The sequence below is a fragment of the Athene cunicularia genome, assembly GCF_003259725.1.
Source record: "Athene cunicularia isolate RWA chromosome 7 unlocalized genomic scaffold, athCun1 chr7_part1, whole genome shotgun sequence".
NCBI lineage: Eukaryota > Metazoa > Chordata > Aves > Strigiformes > Strigidae > Athene > Athene cunicularia.
In genome coordinates this window covers 31178931-31196980 of record NW_020799107.1, presented here as the reverse complement: position 1 = coordinate 31196980, position 18050 = coordinate 31178931, and the positions used below count along the sequence as shown (strand labels likewise).

General features: G+C 40.0%; 1 protein-coding gene across 1 annotated transcript in view; it reads right to left on the bottom strand.

The window, feature by feature from the left end:
- The window catches only part of THSD7B (thrombospondin type 1 domain containing 7B), a 363825-nt gene extending 346206 nt beyond the window's left edge, over positions 1–17619 (bottom strand). Inside the window, exon 1 of the mRNA XM_026852525.1 lies at positions 17527–17619. The gene's annotated coding sequence lies outside the window, so the exon portion shown is untranslated. The remainder of the gene's footprint in view (positions 1–17526) is intronic.
- Between the last annotated feature and the right edge of the window lie 431 nt (positions 17620–18050).

Genomic DNA, 18050 nt, shown 5'->3' with positions numbered 1-18050 from the left:
AACCATATCCGTTAGCAAGTATTTACAGATGAGTTGAAAAGCTCTGGAAATAGAAATTGTTAATAGAAGCACTGCTGCAACTCTAACCGGATTGCCAGGACCGGTAACACTCCAGTAATTACAGTGAAGTAAGTGTTCAAAGGGGAGTGAGGATGGAAAGCTCTCCCTCATCTGTCAGGCACTTGCTTACTCCTGGATTTTTCTCTGAGAAAGAGAGCTACTAGCAGAAGGGCTTCTACCTTCCTTTATTCTATTTTAAGGTTGTTAATTGATCCTCTGAGGGAAGGTTTAGTCCTTTTAATGCAGTCTCTCCATTAACGGAGAGTCTGTACAAGAGAGGTTGGAGGCGTGTGGGTGTGGGAGCCATGCAACCTTTCATGCTGTTCTTCTCCGCGATGACTCACAAGGCAGGAAAGTTTGAGAACCTTCCTCACAGGGCAAGAAATGGAGCCCCGTTCCCTGCTAATAGCATGGGAGTTGTTATTGAAACACGCTGCTCGGTTTGTTTTCCTTGAAAGGAGCTGGCTGCCCTAAATTTTCCAGCTGTGGGTATGATAGCAGGTCAAGGAATAAGGGGACGGCGAGACAAAGAGACCAGATTGTGTTGGAATAGTCGTTATCTTGACTGACACATTCATCCATGTTGCAGAAACACAGCTAGTGGTGCTCTGCTCCGCAGTAGGACATTTAGCTTCAGATAAGCAAAATAAATATCAGGAGAAGCATCCCTTGTGAGATATTACCTTTGCATTAGCATAAAAATAACTTTGCAATGGCTAACTTTCTCCTGTAATAAAGAACAGTGGAAGCACAAGAAGTGATCAGCTTGATGCAGCCAACTGGTAATGCCAGTCACATCACTGCACAGGAGACTGACAGCCTGTTCTGATCTGACTAATGGGTTAATTTTATCGAAGCACTACCAGACTAAAGAACAGTTTTATCAAGTGTTTCACCATTTAAAAAGCAAGGCAGTTTGCCAAGCAAAATGGCCCATGGTTAAGAAAGAAGTGTTTCAGTTTACTTGTTCCCTGAGCAAAGCACAGTTTAATTTAGGTCTAAGGCACTATCTGGAAAACATTTCCATTCTTCTTACTCAAGGATACTGTAGTTACACCTACAAATACTACTACCTTGTGAAATGGAAAGAAGCTTTTTTCCCCTTTCATCCATGACTCTTTTTTACTTATCTGTTCTTTCTACTACCAGCCAGAAAGCAATGCCTGATTACTTTTAGGTATGTCCACAGCCCTTTTGGTCACATCAGTTCTAACAGAAGCCCACGGCAAGATTTCTACTGTTTCCATTCGAAGTCAGAGCTTCGATCTGAGTCAAGTAAGGTCTTAGTTTTGAAGCATGCAATCTCTGTTTTGATAAGAACTTCTATCATGACTTATTACCATATCTGAGTACCTTTTTGCAACTCAACACGCAGACTGTTAGTGACAGAAAGAAGGCTGAATACAACAAGCTCTCACTGGGGTCCTAGGGCATTGCCCTCAGTATTTAACAGAGAAAAAAGCTGGTTTCAAGTAACAATCTCAGTCATCCAGAGTCACGTCGTAAGTCTACTCAAAGAGTGTTTAGCTTTATTTTGATCATTTGCATACATTTGAGAAATACTCTAGTAACTTCTTGGTACAAGGACCACTCAAAATTAAGAAAAATTCTCCAATCCCTTGAAATTCTATGAATTTTCTTCTTTGGGCTTTGGAGTTAGTTGGTTGGGGTTTTTTACATAATCTAAACCACCAATATACCACCAATATATACCTATGTTGTACTAATTACACATAATTTTTTTATAAACCAAATCATTAGATTTTTCTCTTAACTTAGAATACATACAGTTGTCATTCAGCATAAGCCTAACTTTCAAATGGTGCTTCTATGAAATGTATGAAGGAAACAAATTTTAGTCTGAAATGAAATATTAAGATGTTTAGATTTTCTGCCATTTTCTTCAAATACTCTATGCAGTCCAACACCAACTCTCAATCAACAAGTGGCTGCAGGCCAAATTCTTTCGCAACCCCAATCCACCACATCACTGGTCAGAAGCTGCTCCAAATGAGTTCAGATGTCCAGTAACTCCACCTTTCTCAATCAATAACTGGTTACAGGCCAATCTGTGATCATGTTCACATCAGTTTACAGATACTACAGCCACACTTGGATAGTGAATCACACCTCTGGGGTAGACCGGAGACAGTTCAGCTGTGTCGATAGACTCTGCCTGCAGATGCAATTTCTCACCTCCCTAAAGAGGGCTCAAGTGATCAATTGTTGCAGACTTAACCCATCTCACCTTCTGCAATTGTAGCAGCAACGTCCTCAACAAAAGCAAGTGCTGTTTGGCAGGATCAAGTACCCTGCATTTTTAGATGTCTAAGAGCATTTCAGTGTCTAAGAGAACACGAGTTATTGAATTTCAACTCTCAAATCCGTTATCAGAAGATCCATTCAGTGCAGAGCTGCACTCTGGTCAAAATGCTCAGCAGGCCTAAGTTGATATAATTGCACTGAAGGCAATAGAATTCTACAATTCATAAATATAAAGAAATTACCATATTAAAGCATCCATTTTTTTTTTTTCCTAGACACCCCCAATGAGAGCCATCTGTCTTTATTTTTCTTTCACAGTCTTTGGCATGACTTTGTTTGAAAAGAGATTTTATCCCTGGATTTCCTCTATCAGACAAATCTGAGCAGCAAAGGTAGCTTAGTGTTTAAGTGCTGCAGAACAAAATTTAAGAAGCAGCTTATAGACACACAGAGTAGCAATCGTATGTCGTTAGACTGGATCTTTTTTAACTTTCTCCCTGATTTTTTGCAATTGTGTTGATTTTTAACAAAACTTGAGTGATTTGCCTAGTAGAGATATAAAAGAGTTTATTCTTGATCCTTTTCATGCAGTTCTCTGGGATTTTGTTGATAAACGACCTTGCAAACAGAGTACACACACTCTTGCACTTGCAGCATGAGCCAGACAAGAGTTATTGGCCAGGGGGCTGGGGGCTGCCTGAGGCTATATGAGCATTTGTGTTTTTAGGTTTGGGCTGGTATATTCAGGCACACATAATAAAATAGAGCTTTTATTTTAAAAATCAATAAAATGACTGATCTTAAGTCAGAAAACCATTTTGTTTTACTTTTACCATCATTGGGTTTTTATTGCATCTCCCATTTTGTTTTTTCCTTGTCTTTTTCCTGCCAGACAATCAGTCTATACTCCTTCTGAGATTCAGCTTTCTACAGTACCTTATTTTTCTGTGGTAGTTCCTCCCCTCTTCTTGCTGTTGCTGGTTTTGAGTCTTTCTCACCCAGGTTTTCCTACCACTTTCTCCATCAGGCTGTTAAAGTTAACTCTAATAGATAAATCATAGCATGGTGAACAGTTATGCCATTTAGAGACAAATTGCTGATTTTTTTTTCACTCTGAGCAACATGGACCAGTAAAATAGGAAACCAGGTGAGGCAATGAAAGACATGTTACACAGTTAGTTCATGTGCTACTAGTTATTTATGCCAGGGCTGGGCATACCAAGACCATGACAAAATTTACCTAAGAAGGTTCTACTCTTCCACCCTGCTCTCAACTGTTCATTCCCATTTCTATCTCAATCTGCCACCACCCAGTGATACCATCCTCTGTGGTGCCACAGTGCAGATCAACAAAATTATCCAGGCTAAAACCTACTTCACCCAGATCATTTTATTGCTCTAATTTATGCTGCCACCTTGAACAATTGCACAAACAACCACGGCACAGGTGGGAATTCAGCAATCGAGACGAGGGGAGGCAGCTGGGTGCTTCTTAAGCTGGTGTAGCTGCTACACATCTAGTGTTGCAAATCTAGTGTAAATAATTGTGTTCTCTTTCGCCTGGCTTCTTTCACTGTAACTCGTTAATATACTGAGCTGAATAGCTCAGAAGGAAAGGCAGCAGCTTTTCTAACTTTCTTGATATTCCTCCCAAAAATTATTTCATATATGACCTTGTGACTTCCAAGAAAGAAAGAAAGAAAAAAAATCGTTCCTGACATCTTTGATATCTTACAAAAATGGTGAGTCTGACTATTTGTTACACTCCTATGTTGTTAATACCAATAAATGTTAAAGATACAAAGATCAGTTCCTGTATAAATCTTGGTTCAAGGATGACGGGCAAGCAGCTAGAAAACATTTCTTCATGTCTTTTTCCCCTAATGTAAAACTCTTAGTAGAAAAATGATAAGGATAAATGGCACCTATCCAACTGATTCCATTATAGAAGCTGGTTTGTCTGCAACAGATGATTCACTATTTATAGTGTCTTTAGTGCATGCCTCACAGTATACTCTCACAGTCAATCTCAAAGACATGTTATTTAGGCAGGGTAATGTACTCATCTTCTCTGAAAGAGAGAAACTTCTGCAGACAAAGAAAAGAACATCTTGGGGGATAATATCTTCTTCTGTATTTATGGCCACTCAAAACCTACACAGATCTCAAGTACAACAGAACAAGAACACCAGTATAAAGCCAGGACAATCCTTCTGATTTTGGGGGACTCCAGATGCTCTAAGGTGTAAGAGGAGCATCTAGCAAAGCTGTCATTTCCTTCTAGAAACATTTAGACGCTCCCAGTTGGAGCCAAATACCCAACAAAACCAATTCTGATTTCTCCCAGCACAAAAGGTTTTCAGCTGAACTGCCAGCTCTGACATACATCAAATAACAAGGTGAGAAAATACAACTCTTGTTTCATGACAGGCAGTTATACCGGAGATACTACCAGACTGCAGCATACAGCAGTCACATTCAAGCTAGCTTCAAGCTCTTAGTCTGAGAGAAAGCTCTACAAATCTCCATACAGACTAAAAAAATACATGTATTTAAGACACTAGTAAGCACAGAGGACATACTCACAGTGATCTTAAGCCCTCTGCAATTGCGGCTCAGTTAAGTCTATAGCATTGCAGGGTGAGCTCCAGGAACTCATGGATTAGGATAGCCTGAGTATGCAACAGCTGAAAACCAGCTATGGAATCTGCTTCACTGATACATGGGTGTACAACCAGCATTTTAGCTGCCCGACACAAAACTGCCCTTTCCCCAGTAGAGCGCAAGAATAACTGTTTATTCTTCCTCATCTCAAAGAAAAATCTATTGTTAATGTTGCAAGGATTCACTCTCATAAAAGCCTCTGGCCCCTAAAAGAAGTGCTTAGTTTGTTTTTTTTCCTAGATATTGTTATTATACTACATAAACTGTAAAAATGGAAACAATGAAATATTTTTAAAGCAGTTTGGATAATAAAAAAATAAAGTGTTCCATTCTGAAAAAAATACCACAATGAGAGTTTTCAACATCAAAGCACGTGTCAATAAAATACAAAGAACTATCACAGAACACTACAGCCCTTTTATTTTTCTTGTTCCAAGTCACTGTCATCAGCCACTACAAAAAGAGGTTACAATGCTTTGCTTTCCTTTTTTTCTTTTTTTTAAAGCCTTCACACAGTGATACCCCTCTTCAAAATACTGAGATAAACCATCATAAACAAGCTTCTAAATTACCTTTGTGGCCTCAATTTTCAGAAAATACAAAAGCATTTAAAAATGTGTTATTCAGAATGTTTCAGATCAGGAGTAAACCCATGTTATGTTTAATACTCTGTATGAATTGAAAAGCTGCATCTCTGATGACTGCTGGTTAAGTATGTTTTTTTCTAGAGCACAATTGCAGAAACTTTAGGAAAAAAGATAGACTGAAATCTACATTAGAGGTAAGAAAAAAACGTTAGATTGGCACAACACCTGCAAATCCTGAAAACACTGGGCTTTAGCAGTTATTATCAAAGGGCAGTTAGACTTCCCCATGGGACACTGACATTTTTTACAGCAATAAGTGCAAAATCCTCTCTTGTTGATTCTTACAGATACCTCTGTTCTCAGACAACCTCAGTTAATAGACCTGGTGGTCTCACACGCATGCTCTTCATCCTGGGTTTGCTTTCGCAGATCTCTCTGCAATAAGCTATTTTCTGGGAGTGATTCATTGCAAATACAGCTTCTCACATCATTTCTTCCTACTCCTTCCTCAAGGTAAAGAGGGGTCTTGACAGTTTTTTCACTTCAGTTCCTTTCAAATAATATTAGCGCTACAAGGATGGGGATGGTTATGCATATGAAAGCTAATGTAATGGACTAACACCTGATTGAGCCAGAGGTCGGGCAGTAACAGATACTGGGACTTCACTGTCAGTCAGGCAGCGGTTCATTAAACCTTCCTGTCCTATCAAGAGCCCCCAAATAGCAGCTTTCTTCTGACTCCAGACATCCAGGCAATTTTTTTTTTATTTTTTTTTATCTTACCATGACGTCTGCCTCTAAGTCCATAAAACGTGCCAGCAAACTTTTACCAAAAAGCAGAGCAAAAGTCTTCCATATTTTCCTCCCATTTTAGATGGAGGTGGAGATTTTATTTTTTGCTATTCCATGATACCTCCATAAGTCTGCTTTCTCCCAGAGAATCAGTACCAGCCCACTGCTACTGAAGTGTCCCTTAAGCACAGGGCCAAAACAAAATAAAATTTTTCCCACCAAGGGGTGGGAGGGACAGCAGGGTATTTAGACTTGGTGAAAAGATTTGGTGAAAAATCAAATATTTGTGAAAAAAGCAGGAAGCGAAGAGGGCAAATAGCCACAAGGGCAGAATAAGGGTCCTGTGGCAATCAGAACATCCCTGTATCTCCCAGTGTTGCCTCAACAGTGGCAGCAACTGCAGCAATGTTCAAGGGACTGAGACATGAGCATCAGGGTAAGAAACCCTCCTTCCTGCAGTCATTCTCCAGCATCAGCTCCCCGCAGGCAGAGTAGGCATGGTGGGAAACCACTCTCCATCTTCAGATACTCCTCTGCCAAAACATTACTACACTGGGGAATGGTTTCAGGACAGAGAAGATTTTTGAGAATCAAGGATGGGAGCAAGGAGGGTCAGTTCTGAAGAGGACGTGAGAACAGGATCCAGGTCCTCAGGCTGGAGGCAGGAGTGGAGGAGAAATTATGTGACTTGATGGCTCAGGTGAGAATAGAGGGGAAGGGAAAAATGGCACAAGTATGGGGTGAAATGGTGGAGGAATAGGACAGTAGTAAGGTAAAGAAGTGGGATTTTGCTCTAACTCATCCCTGGCTGAAGGCTTTCTTTCCAGGAGATATGGTGGAGAGTCCATGGGGGTGATGAGCCAGCAAGCTACACAGAAGGGGCCACAACTGAAGCTGTGACCATCAGATTTTGGTTCCTGCTACATGTGAAGGTCAAGCTTTATCATCCAGGTTCCCACGAGCACGATGAAGATGCCAGCAGCAGTGGTAGCAGCAATTGTCTCTATAGGGGCTCCCTCCTTCTAGCAGCAGGGAGGATGCAGGATCCAGCAGTCCCATGCCCCGGGCAGCGGTTAGTGGGTGAAGCCACCTCTGTCCTCCCCACACTGGCCACTGCTCCCAGGGGAAACCGACTCCTCGCCTGACCCAGTCAAACCACTGACTTTTTCATCAGAATTCAGCAAAGGATCCAGATGCACAGCGTTATCTTTTTGTCCTGCCTGTAGCAAGGCAAGACTCCAAGGCTTTTTAACTAAGCCCAGTTGCTCTGAGTTTTATGACACTTACATCCTTCATAGCTGCCCCTGCAGACTACCTTTCTCTCTGCACTTTGGACTGTATTTTGTTCAATGATGTGTGAAAATTGGTGCCATTCACTGCAACAATTAGTCAGGGTTTTCACTGGTGTCATCAACAGAAGAATTTGGCTATTATCTTCCTATTCCACAAAGTCATAAAATGCAAAACTGAATGAACCAGATAAATTGGCAGTCGATCATTAATCTAGAATTTGTTTGATGTGAAGATCTTTTACTGATTCAAATGTTTTTAATATAAAAAAAAATCAAAATTCAGAACAGGATTTTTATAATTGGCAACGAAAGTGAATTTTATAGATCAGTTAATGTCTAGATGAGTTAAGGGTGAAAGGTAAACTTGACATTAAACGCTAAGTTAAGAGTGCCAAAGGATTCATCATTGCCACTAAAAGGATGCTGAAGTGAAACTATACTACTTTGTTTCCTTACTGGAAAAATAGGTTTCTAAGAACATTTGCCATCTTTGGAGTCTGAGGAAAATAGTGCAAACTTTATGCACCTAGCACTCAAACAATTAAAACAGGTTGGAGAGAGAAAATCTAAAGATTTAGCTCACTGTTTGAGCTGATTGAGAATTTTACACCTTGTTGACCCTGTTTCACACCACCTCCCTATGCAAGACTTGCATTTCTTATATCCTTGATAAAAAAACTACTATTAAAAGTATTTTAGTCTTTCAGCAGCATGTTTCAGTTTTCCAAAATACACAATTGATATTTTGGCTTTAGCTACTTGGCACCATGCCTTAATCTTAGAGGAAGATGCCAAGTAAGGCAGACTGCACAAAGCAGAAAATAACAAGCCTTCATGAACCATACCTTGTACAAAGCAAATTCCCTTGACCTCTGTGCACACCAGCAACTAACAGGAGCCATACCCATTTGCACTCAGACATCTTTCCTGTTTTCAATTCTAGAGGAAAGTCACTCAGTGTATTATTTCCCACAGTATTATTGCAATAACAATAGGCAACATACCCAAGTCAGCAGCCAGGTTGTCCTTCACATCACAAGAACTGAAATTTCAGGGTTTTTTATTTGTCTTCTAGACTCTGAGACTTCAGGTTTTGCTTTTTGATGTCTGTCCATGCAACTTCCACTGATAGAATTCATCCCCTAAACGCTGCCTTCATAGTATCAGTGCCACACTGGAAAAGCTGATCCAGGACACTACTACAATTAGTATGTAAGACCTACCAATGCAACCAAAAATCATTTAGTAATAAAGGATGAGTGACACAATCAATACTGTCATAGACTGGGGAAAAATTCTGAGTCAAGAAAAAAAAGAGATGTTAAGTGAAAGGAACAGCAAGTTTTCGACTCACAGAAAATACAGAATACACCTAAATGCCTTATGAAGACTAAAGAACATCACTGTCAGAAAGAATGGAGATGTAGGCTCCTGGTACCGTTTCAGAGCATAAAGTGGAATATGAAAATGCAGTGCCTATTTCATGCCTATGAAATAAAGTATGTGCAACAGCTAAGACGTTATAAACATTATAAGTAACTTTTGGTATCAGGATACAAGCCACAACTATTCAGTGTATATTTAATCATACCTTAGACCGGCACCAATATCAGAAATTAATAAAAGTGTGACATTAAGAAAATTAAAATATAGCCCCATTATAATATAGACCAACATCAGCATGTCATTCAAAAGTACATGAGAGATGACCTATAGGCTACAGAACTGAACAGTCACTGTTTGGACTTCATATTGAGAACCTTAAAAATATATACGCTCATGAAAATTTTAATAAGGCAATTACAGCACAACAGGAGGATTTAAGAAACAGAAAGAAGCTGGTCAGCTTATAAAATCTAATCTATAGAGAAAAGGAAAAAACTAATTTATGGATTACTAAGAGGACACACAGTGCGGTACACTAATACACACACTTGCCATTGACCTCAGTGCTGATGGCACTCATTTACTTTTTGTCCCTTAAAAGACCACCTCTGTATTTGGCTCAAAGATGGACCAAATGAGCAAAAAACTGGAATCGACCTTCAGAGGGAGAAGCACTGCATAGGTCTGGGATAAATATTAAATGCATCCAGACAGCTGGGTCTTTTATTTCCATTGCTCTTCTGAACTGATGAGCTCTCTACTCATCAATCATTTCTGAGTTGTGAAGAGTGACTAGTGATTTTTAGCTGCTTGACTTGAGATAGCAGTGCTGCTGTTTTCAGTGACTACAAGTCCAGCTCTCTTGTGACACACAAACAAGGATCTGGGCACAGAAGGAGGTGCTGGACACCCAGAAATTCAGTTGCTCCTTTCTAAAATGGAAAGAGGCAGCAGTATTTTGTTTTAAACAAGTAGCCAGCAAAGATTCTTATCAATGACCATGGATCAGCTCCCACAGCAGTGCCATCAGTCGATCCTCCTGCCTCCCAGTCTCTATAGGGGAAACATTTGTCCTCAGGCAAGCAGCATGTGCCTGGTCCTGCCCCGGAGTCTGCACGCTCCCCACCAAGGCACACCGGTAGGTACTTAGTCCTCTGCAACCTCTGCTCAGAGCAATCCCATCCCCTCCTGTTCTCCAGCCCAAGAATGCCCTTTGTAAGCATTTGATTGCTTTTTTCTGCTCATCACCACCACTTTATCATTCCTTCCAGAGCACTTTTGCTCCCTTTTTGCAGGCTGAAGCTCCTTCAGAAGAGATATTTCTAATTAGCCACTTACAGAAGGTAAAAGCCATCCCTAACTAACCCTTTCCAGGCCACTGCCTGTCACCACTCACAAGCCTGTCCAGCCAACATTTGCCATCTAAATGAATCAAACCGAAAGCCGTCCTTGCTCAGCTGTTCTCTTTGCTGCTAGACTGCACTCACCCAAGAACCAGGGATGTTTAAGGTGTTCTCTTGCCACACTGGTAGTTAATAGTCTGTGCAGCAGTCCCTGCTCTGCTGACCAACATAAACCATCATTTATGTGGCAGCTTCAGAACCCTCTAAAAGAGATGAAACAACTCCACTTGACCTTTCCTTACGGACGGCATCATCAGCATCACCAGAGTTGCGCTGGCTGTATTCTTACCTGCATAATAAATCTAAACTCAGTTGTAACTTGATGTCCAAAATACATCCCTTCTGCAGTATTTCCTTGTACTTACCCTTAGTGAAAGCCAGAACACTGCATGCAATGGTAATCTTTATTCAGTTACATGAAGTTATGGCAAAATTAAAGATGCCTACTACCAAAAAAAATTAAGAATTAGAATTAATACATTTAATTATTGTTCCCATAATTTATAGTGAGAGGCTTCATGACTTCCAAGACCTGGCAGCTTTTCAAAGCAGACCTGTGAGCCTTGATATGCAAACAGCTCCTGATCTGAGACTTCTTGCCAAAAGGCAAACTCAGAAGAGCAATAAATGGAACAAATCTAGACTGTCTTTGGAGATTAGCCAAGTCTTCATGAATGGCACCTCTTGCAAAGACAGGCAAGTGAAGCATCAATAAACCAGTAAACCAATAAACACGGAAATCTCTCTGTTGTATTCATTATATATTCACAGGTCTTTCTAAACTTAGATAAGAACCAATAATAATCCATTCGATACCCTGAATCTGACGCCTGGCCAAAAAAAAAAAAACACAAACATACAAACATTTGTTTCCGTTCTTGTTGTATAGACTTTTCCCTCTAACATGATTTGAAAATCAAATCATTCCTGCTGTTTATTTCTTTTGAAGAGTTTGAATTTTTCTCCAGTGATACGGCTCCCAATTTCAAATCTTATCCCAGAGGTGTGCTTGGAGACTCTCACTCCACAAAGAAAAACACTGTTAAAACAGCTGTAGAAACACTCAGCACTGTCTGATATATTAGCTAAGAATCAAAATGTGAACCAAATGGAAATAAAAACCACGGGTTTAATGTATATATGTACTATAGTCAAATGTATGATAGCAGCCAGAGCAGGTGTACTTGCTGAGACACCAAATCTGCAGCAGCACCATGCAGAGACAAGGAGAAATACCCAGGCAGCTCACAGCAGAGCTAAATTACTATGTGAAACACAAGAACTTCGATCAGACATGTCAAGCCAAGTTAGTCACACAGTTTGTAGCATTAAATAAGTATTTAATGTGTTTGATTATGTCTATCCCTAGTAACTGGATTAGGGATTTATGTCTTGCCCCAGAAGAGCCAGCATGAGATTTTGGGCCCATTTGCCATCACAGTATCTGGCACAGCCCATTTAAAACTCCAGATGCTCTCAAGAGACTCAAACTCCACTTATAACTCTCTGCTTGCAGTTGCAGAGAAAAGCTTGGATTGCAGTCTCCCTCCTTGAAGAGCCAAGATTTTGAGGCAACACAAGTCATGGGTTTGACAGCCTAAAACACACAGTGACTTCAGTCCTGCTAATCCAGAGCACAAACTCCAAGGGGACAGGTCAGGCAGAAGCAGTGACTAAAGTAAGTGTGACCAAGGCCTGCAGTCGCAGCTGTGCCCACCTCACTAGCGTCATTTCTAGTGTCAAGAAGGGAAGATCTTCCTCTGGCCACCCTCCTCCTTCCCTGTACCATGTTTCCTCCCTCCTGCTACACCAGCACAAGTGCTCAGCAGAGCTTTTGCAGGGTTAATTTAACAGTTTGCCCTCGAAGCACATTGACCCTTGTCATGGAAAACTCTGGTATGCACCAGAGACTGCGAGGTGCAGGACCAGGGAAGGGAGACGAGGACCGGTCTTACCCTCACACATGGGGGGAAGACCCCAGATTCAGACTGGACGACGGTAAATTTGTAGGTACACAGCATGGAATTGTTTTTGAAAGCAGTAGGAAAAACAGTTTGAGGAGCAGGAATGTGATATGTGATACCATCAGAACAGATAGAGCCTATTTTGCAGGATGAACAGCACACCACAGTACAATCCTTGTTACCATCAGTGAAGGGGCAGACAAGTTTGATTTTCTTTTTTTTTCTTTTTTTTTTTTATTAATATCCAATTTCAGTTTGAGCAGACAAATATATAGACATCCTTTAATATTTGAGATTAAAATCTTTATCCAAGCTATTTTCACTATTTTTAAATATTTCACAATCAGAACATGATGAAAAAGCTTGCTTTTCTTTACTATTTAAACACCAAAAGGAATGCACTGTTTAAGTTCCAAGTACATCATCACACTTATTTTAAAAATATAGACATGAGACTTGAGATTTTTCATTTTCCCTTGCACAACACCCAATAAAATCTTAAGCCCTGCAACAAAAAATTACTAGTGTTGCTCCCACCACAGCAACCTCACAAATCACCCTTTAATTCTAGCAAAATGAGACAAGATCAGCTCAGAGCTGAAGTCTCCCAACAGTATTTCATCTAATAATGGCTATCAAAAACCTGATGCATTTCAACTCTGGAAAAACATCACTTCAGCTGTGGAAACTCTTACCAAGAAATATATTTTTGTTTCCTTTTAGCAGCAGTTTCAGATGGATTGATCAGCTACACTCCAAAAAATGTTACCGTGCTAGCTCTAATGACTTCTTTGGATAAGTTATCAGAACTTTTCCCAGTTCTTATTCAGAGCTATTCTGCACAGGCACTGCCATGGTGCAAGGCTGATGCCCATAACAGTTAGCAGAATATTTCATTTGAGTTAGTGACTGGATTGCACTTTATATGCTTGAGCAGCACTTTGTAATGCATGTTCTGTCATTTTGGTTTACTCAGAATATTACTTTTTATTTCTACAGTGGTGTCTCTCTGAGCCATGCAAGTGACAGAAGTTAACATATTTTACATCTTGCCTCTGCTTTGATTTCAAGGATTTTATAACCCATTTGAAAGCTGTGCTGGCTGCTGTCAGTGGCAGATGTCCCATGGGTGACTGAGTGCCAGGCAACCCTGCCCGTTTGAACCCGGTGCTCTGCTCTCACCTTTGAATTCTCTTTCTTGGTAAGTGCATAGACAAACTGACTTCTGCATAAACTTCCTCTTTATTTAAACCTAAAGGTGCATTATTTTTTCTTTTAAAAACAATACTCTTATGAACAATGTTCATATTATTACAGAATATTTTAAAATATTACCAAAATTTAATGTTCTAAATGGTATTTAATGCAGGCATTATTGTCCAGAGGTCTGCATTTGATCAACCCCAACCCTGTAAACATCTGAGGTCATTCCAATCCATTTCATAAGAACTCCAATTCTATTTGGTGGAATTGTGTAAAAAATATATATGCATAGACTGTATAAGAAGAATGGAGCTATATGTAGTACAACTATGCAAAAAAAAAAAAATAATGCTGTGGGCATAATATCATTCTTGAAGAATTGAGTTCAACATTACCTACAGCTTCTAGTTCTATTCTGCTGTTGCACATTCTAAATTTTAATTCAGAAAACACAGAGAAAGATTCAATTTTCTTTCCTGGTATAGTCACATTGATAGAAAAGCTTTGTTTCTGCATTATGGTTACTATTAAGAGTCTACAACTTGTACTGCAGATTCACAACATCACAGACCATTTGAGAAACCCTCTAGGTTTAAGGTGAAAAGTGAAAGTTATTTTTCAGTACAAGTTCTGCTGAAAGCACACAGAAAAAAAAAAAAAAAATCCATCAGCTCCAGTGATTCAGTCTGTAGCACTTGGCAATCTGAATTCAACATGAAGCACCTATTCAACTAGGCTACGCTGTGTTCCCACCCACTGCCCAAAAATGCCTAAACACAATTATGTGACAAATCAGAGGATGCCAGAATGACAGTGAATAGGAAGATTTAGAAGCTTTCTTTTTTTAAAAAAAAAAAAAAAAATCCCTCAATTTCAGTGTGTTTTGAGGAAGACAAAGATAACTGCTCATGCAATAAGGAAAAATAGATAGACAAGTGTCTTAAGGTAAGACTGTTCATTTCATGCTTTATTAGCACAATCCTATTATATATTTTATTCCCTTCATTTTAATTAACAGAACTGCAGTATAATGGAGCCATCCTGAAGGCCTCATAGTTAAAAGCTGTAACTTCTATTACAATCTCTATTTTTAGTGGTATACAATTTTGGCCAGGGAATTAAAAAACATCTTAGACTGAAAACTGTTAGGTTATCTTGAAAAGAAAGAGAAAAGAGATTGAGGTCTACAATTTGAAGACAATCTGGCAGTACTGAGTTATAGGTCACTATAGGAACACTGCCTTAATTTGAAGTGTTAACCCCCGCCCGCAAAACTCACTGCAGTACTTCATTTCTTTATATGCAGGGTATGCACAGCTTGTACACAGATTTAAAGATATTTTGCATCTAGGTATACTTAGCATTAGCATTTGCATGTGCATGCCCCCATCAGCAGTGGTTTCTGCAAGGAGCAGTAGCAGGGGAGAGCTCAGGGTGACTTCACTGTCTGCCAGACCAAGGAGAGGTCTCTAAAACCCAAAGAAAGAGGTCACCCAGCCATACGAAAAAGAGAAACACCTGTCCTTTGGGCATTAGCAGCCCTCAGATTGGGTCTAGAGCACCTAGATGAGTCCTCCTGTAATCAGCTCCCACGAGGCAGCCCCTCCCAAGCAGCTCTTACTGCACCCAGGGACTGTCTCAGCTGTGCCTTATCTCACCCCCTCACGCCCTGGGGATGATCCTTAGCACCTGCATGTTTTGATAGGCATCAGGACACATTGGGGCTTTTTCCCCCATGTCCTTAGGGACACAAGTGAGCATATAAATTACACTTCCCAGCTAACAAAGGCCTCATTTGAGTTAAAATCATAGAAGGAATGTTTCACTAGGATGGAGCAGGGCTCTTACACCAACCTAACAAGAAGGTGCTGCTTAAACACATGTACAGCTTGTCTGGCCCCACAACCAAGCTGGAAGGTGACTATTCGGTTAGGCCCAAACAGCACTGCAGGAGTGAATGGTCCCCTGCATCTGGGCAGAATGCAGGTGATATTTCTAGCTCTTATTCTGGAAATAAAACTGTCGGGATCCCCGCCTTGTCTGATGTTCAAGTGAGATTGCAATCCATTCTTCCTAGACACCCATGCACCATTTCAGAAGTCCCTAACATCTCCTGGTCACTGCAGCAGTCTCCCTCAGAGTTCTGCCTATATTAAAGCACTATGATTTCCATCCAAACCTATTGGGAGTGATAAGAAACTAAAACAAGAAACGTTTATTTAACAGCCAATGCCTTAACTCCAGATATATTACTCTTTTAAAAAAATAACCCATGTGATGGTACAGATACTTCCAAAAAGTTATGAGCCTCATACACAGACTTTCTCTGAATGAAAATAAGAGTCTGCATCAGAAGGGCAGACTTTAATGCTCAGCAAAACTTATTTTGCATGAACCTGATATTCACTTTTTATGAAGTCTACAGTGAGCTAAGAGAGGCAGTTAGCAAGGATTAGATGGAGAAATGATCACAGTGTTACCTCGGGAAAGCATGGCGAGATTTTGAACTGGATACGAGGAGATTATTAGATGAGCAGCTCCTGCTTTCTGCCTCATCTTAGGGGGTATATAGATGAAGTTGCATTTTCTGGAGTGTATAATGGAGAACAAAATTAAATACAACTTCCTCTTTTCTGTAGGGGTACATTTCATGCAGGTAAAGATGACCCTGAACTCCCTAGACAGCAGGGGAAGGATGAGATGGTATCTCTAGCCCATAACCTGTTTTGCTGATTTGGGAGCTATAAAAGATGGGAAGAGAGGTCTAAAGGAGCTTGTTTCATTTTCAAAAACAACTAATGGAGAAGATGATATTAACAGCTTTTTAAAGCCTTCAACCTTCACTTATCAAAACAGTATGGAATATTTTATTTTGTCATTGACAAAATAAATAGCAGAGGATCATGCCTGAAGAAATGTGGTATTTTGGCCCTACAACTTTCATGGAGGTGTGATGAGTTGAAGAGCAGTTTGCCCTCCCTTTGCCAGTAATGTCACAATCTTAAATACTTTTGTTTCTTTTAACTCTACCATTCCCCTTATGTTTATATCCACATCACACTTTTATTAAACATTAAAGTTTACTTTTATAATGACACAATGTGTACCATACCCAAAAATATCAACCCCCACGAACATTTTTATTATCAACATAGGAAGATTTCCTGGGGAAAATTACCCTGAGAAACACACTTACAAAACCAGCAACATAAGCAACTGGCATGGTTCCTGTGTCCAAGGATCACTTTATCCAGCTGTACAGGCTTACCAATCAGTGTATTTGCATAATGTACAGGACATGAGGGCTAACAAGTAAAGGTAAAGCAGTGCCTAAAATACTGGAATCATCTGTAAAATCTAACTGGTTTGCTTAATAGTGTGCTGGGGACACTGAGCAAGGCAAGTAATCTGCAGGTAATATGCTAGGAACAGGCAGAAGGACAATGACACTGCGAGACCACAGAGAAGTTGCCACGCTGAAGCGGGTCCATCACACATTGCATTTCTCACAGACAACCTATTTGCCATTTACACGTGTTTGTTATCTCACCATCAATGAATCAATAAGATTACAAGCTTATTATGCACAGTCAGGCTTGGATTATTGCACATATTAAGACAAAATATGAGGTTTTTTAATACTGAAACAAATGTTTTGCTTGTTTAATTTTTAAACACCTACTACTACCACAGCACAAATCCTATTATCATCAGCTTTTAAAGTTATTACCTCAAGGTCATCTTCAACAGTATTTACCATTATGTTACCAGTTTTAACAAACTGTCTTTAGAAGGGTTTATATATTTATCAATTGCACATTTGGACCTTAAATCAGTCAAGTTAGTTGATTTTGATGAAAACTGGGGGGAAATGTATGAATTAATTTCAGTAGAGATGAAAATTACTCACCAGTATCTCTATTCAGAGAAGCGCTGTAATCTATTGTGGTGGTATTGGCAGCAGGACAAGACTTGCAGTACATCAGAGGAAGGAAAGGAGGTAGGCTTGCCCATGAGGGATAGCCAAGCCAAGTTGAGTTGTCAGACTACTTCTCCACCCCGCAAGTGGCTGAGGATGACAGCATTATTTTTGTTTATTATTCAGTCAGCAGTCTTTGGTGCCTGGTCCTGTACAAGAGAGGAAGACCAAAAAAAAGAAACAGTAAAAATGAAAATGAAAGTGGCCACAGCAGATCTAATCCAGAGCATTACAAAATACAGAGGTAATGCTTCAGAAGTTGAGCATCTTCCGTGGTGGCTTCAGACTGGTCTGCTCTCTTGCCTCCTAATCAATATTCAACAAACGAGAGGTGGCCTTCCTCTCTCTGAACTAATGAGTGGTTAATGACCCTAATCTGGTGTATAACAGATTGTTAATACTGGTACAAGAAAAGCCCTAGCGAGAACAGGAGGGCAAAAAAGTCATTTGCTTTA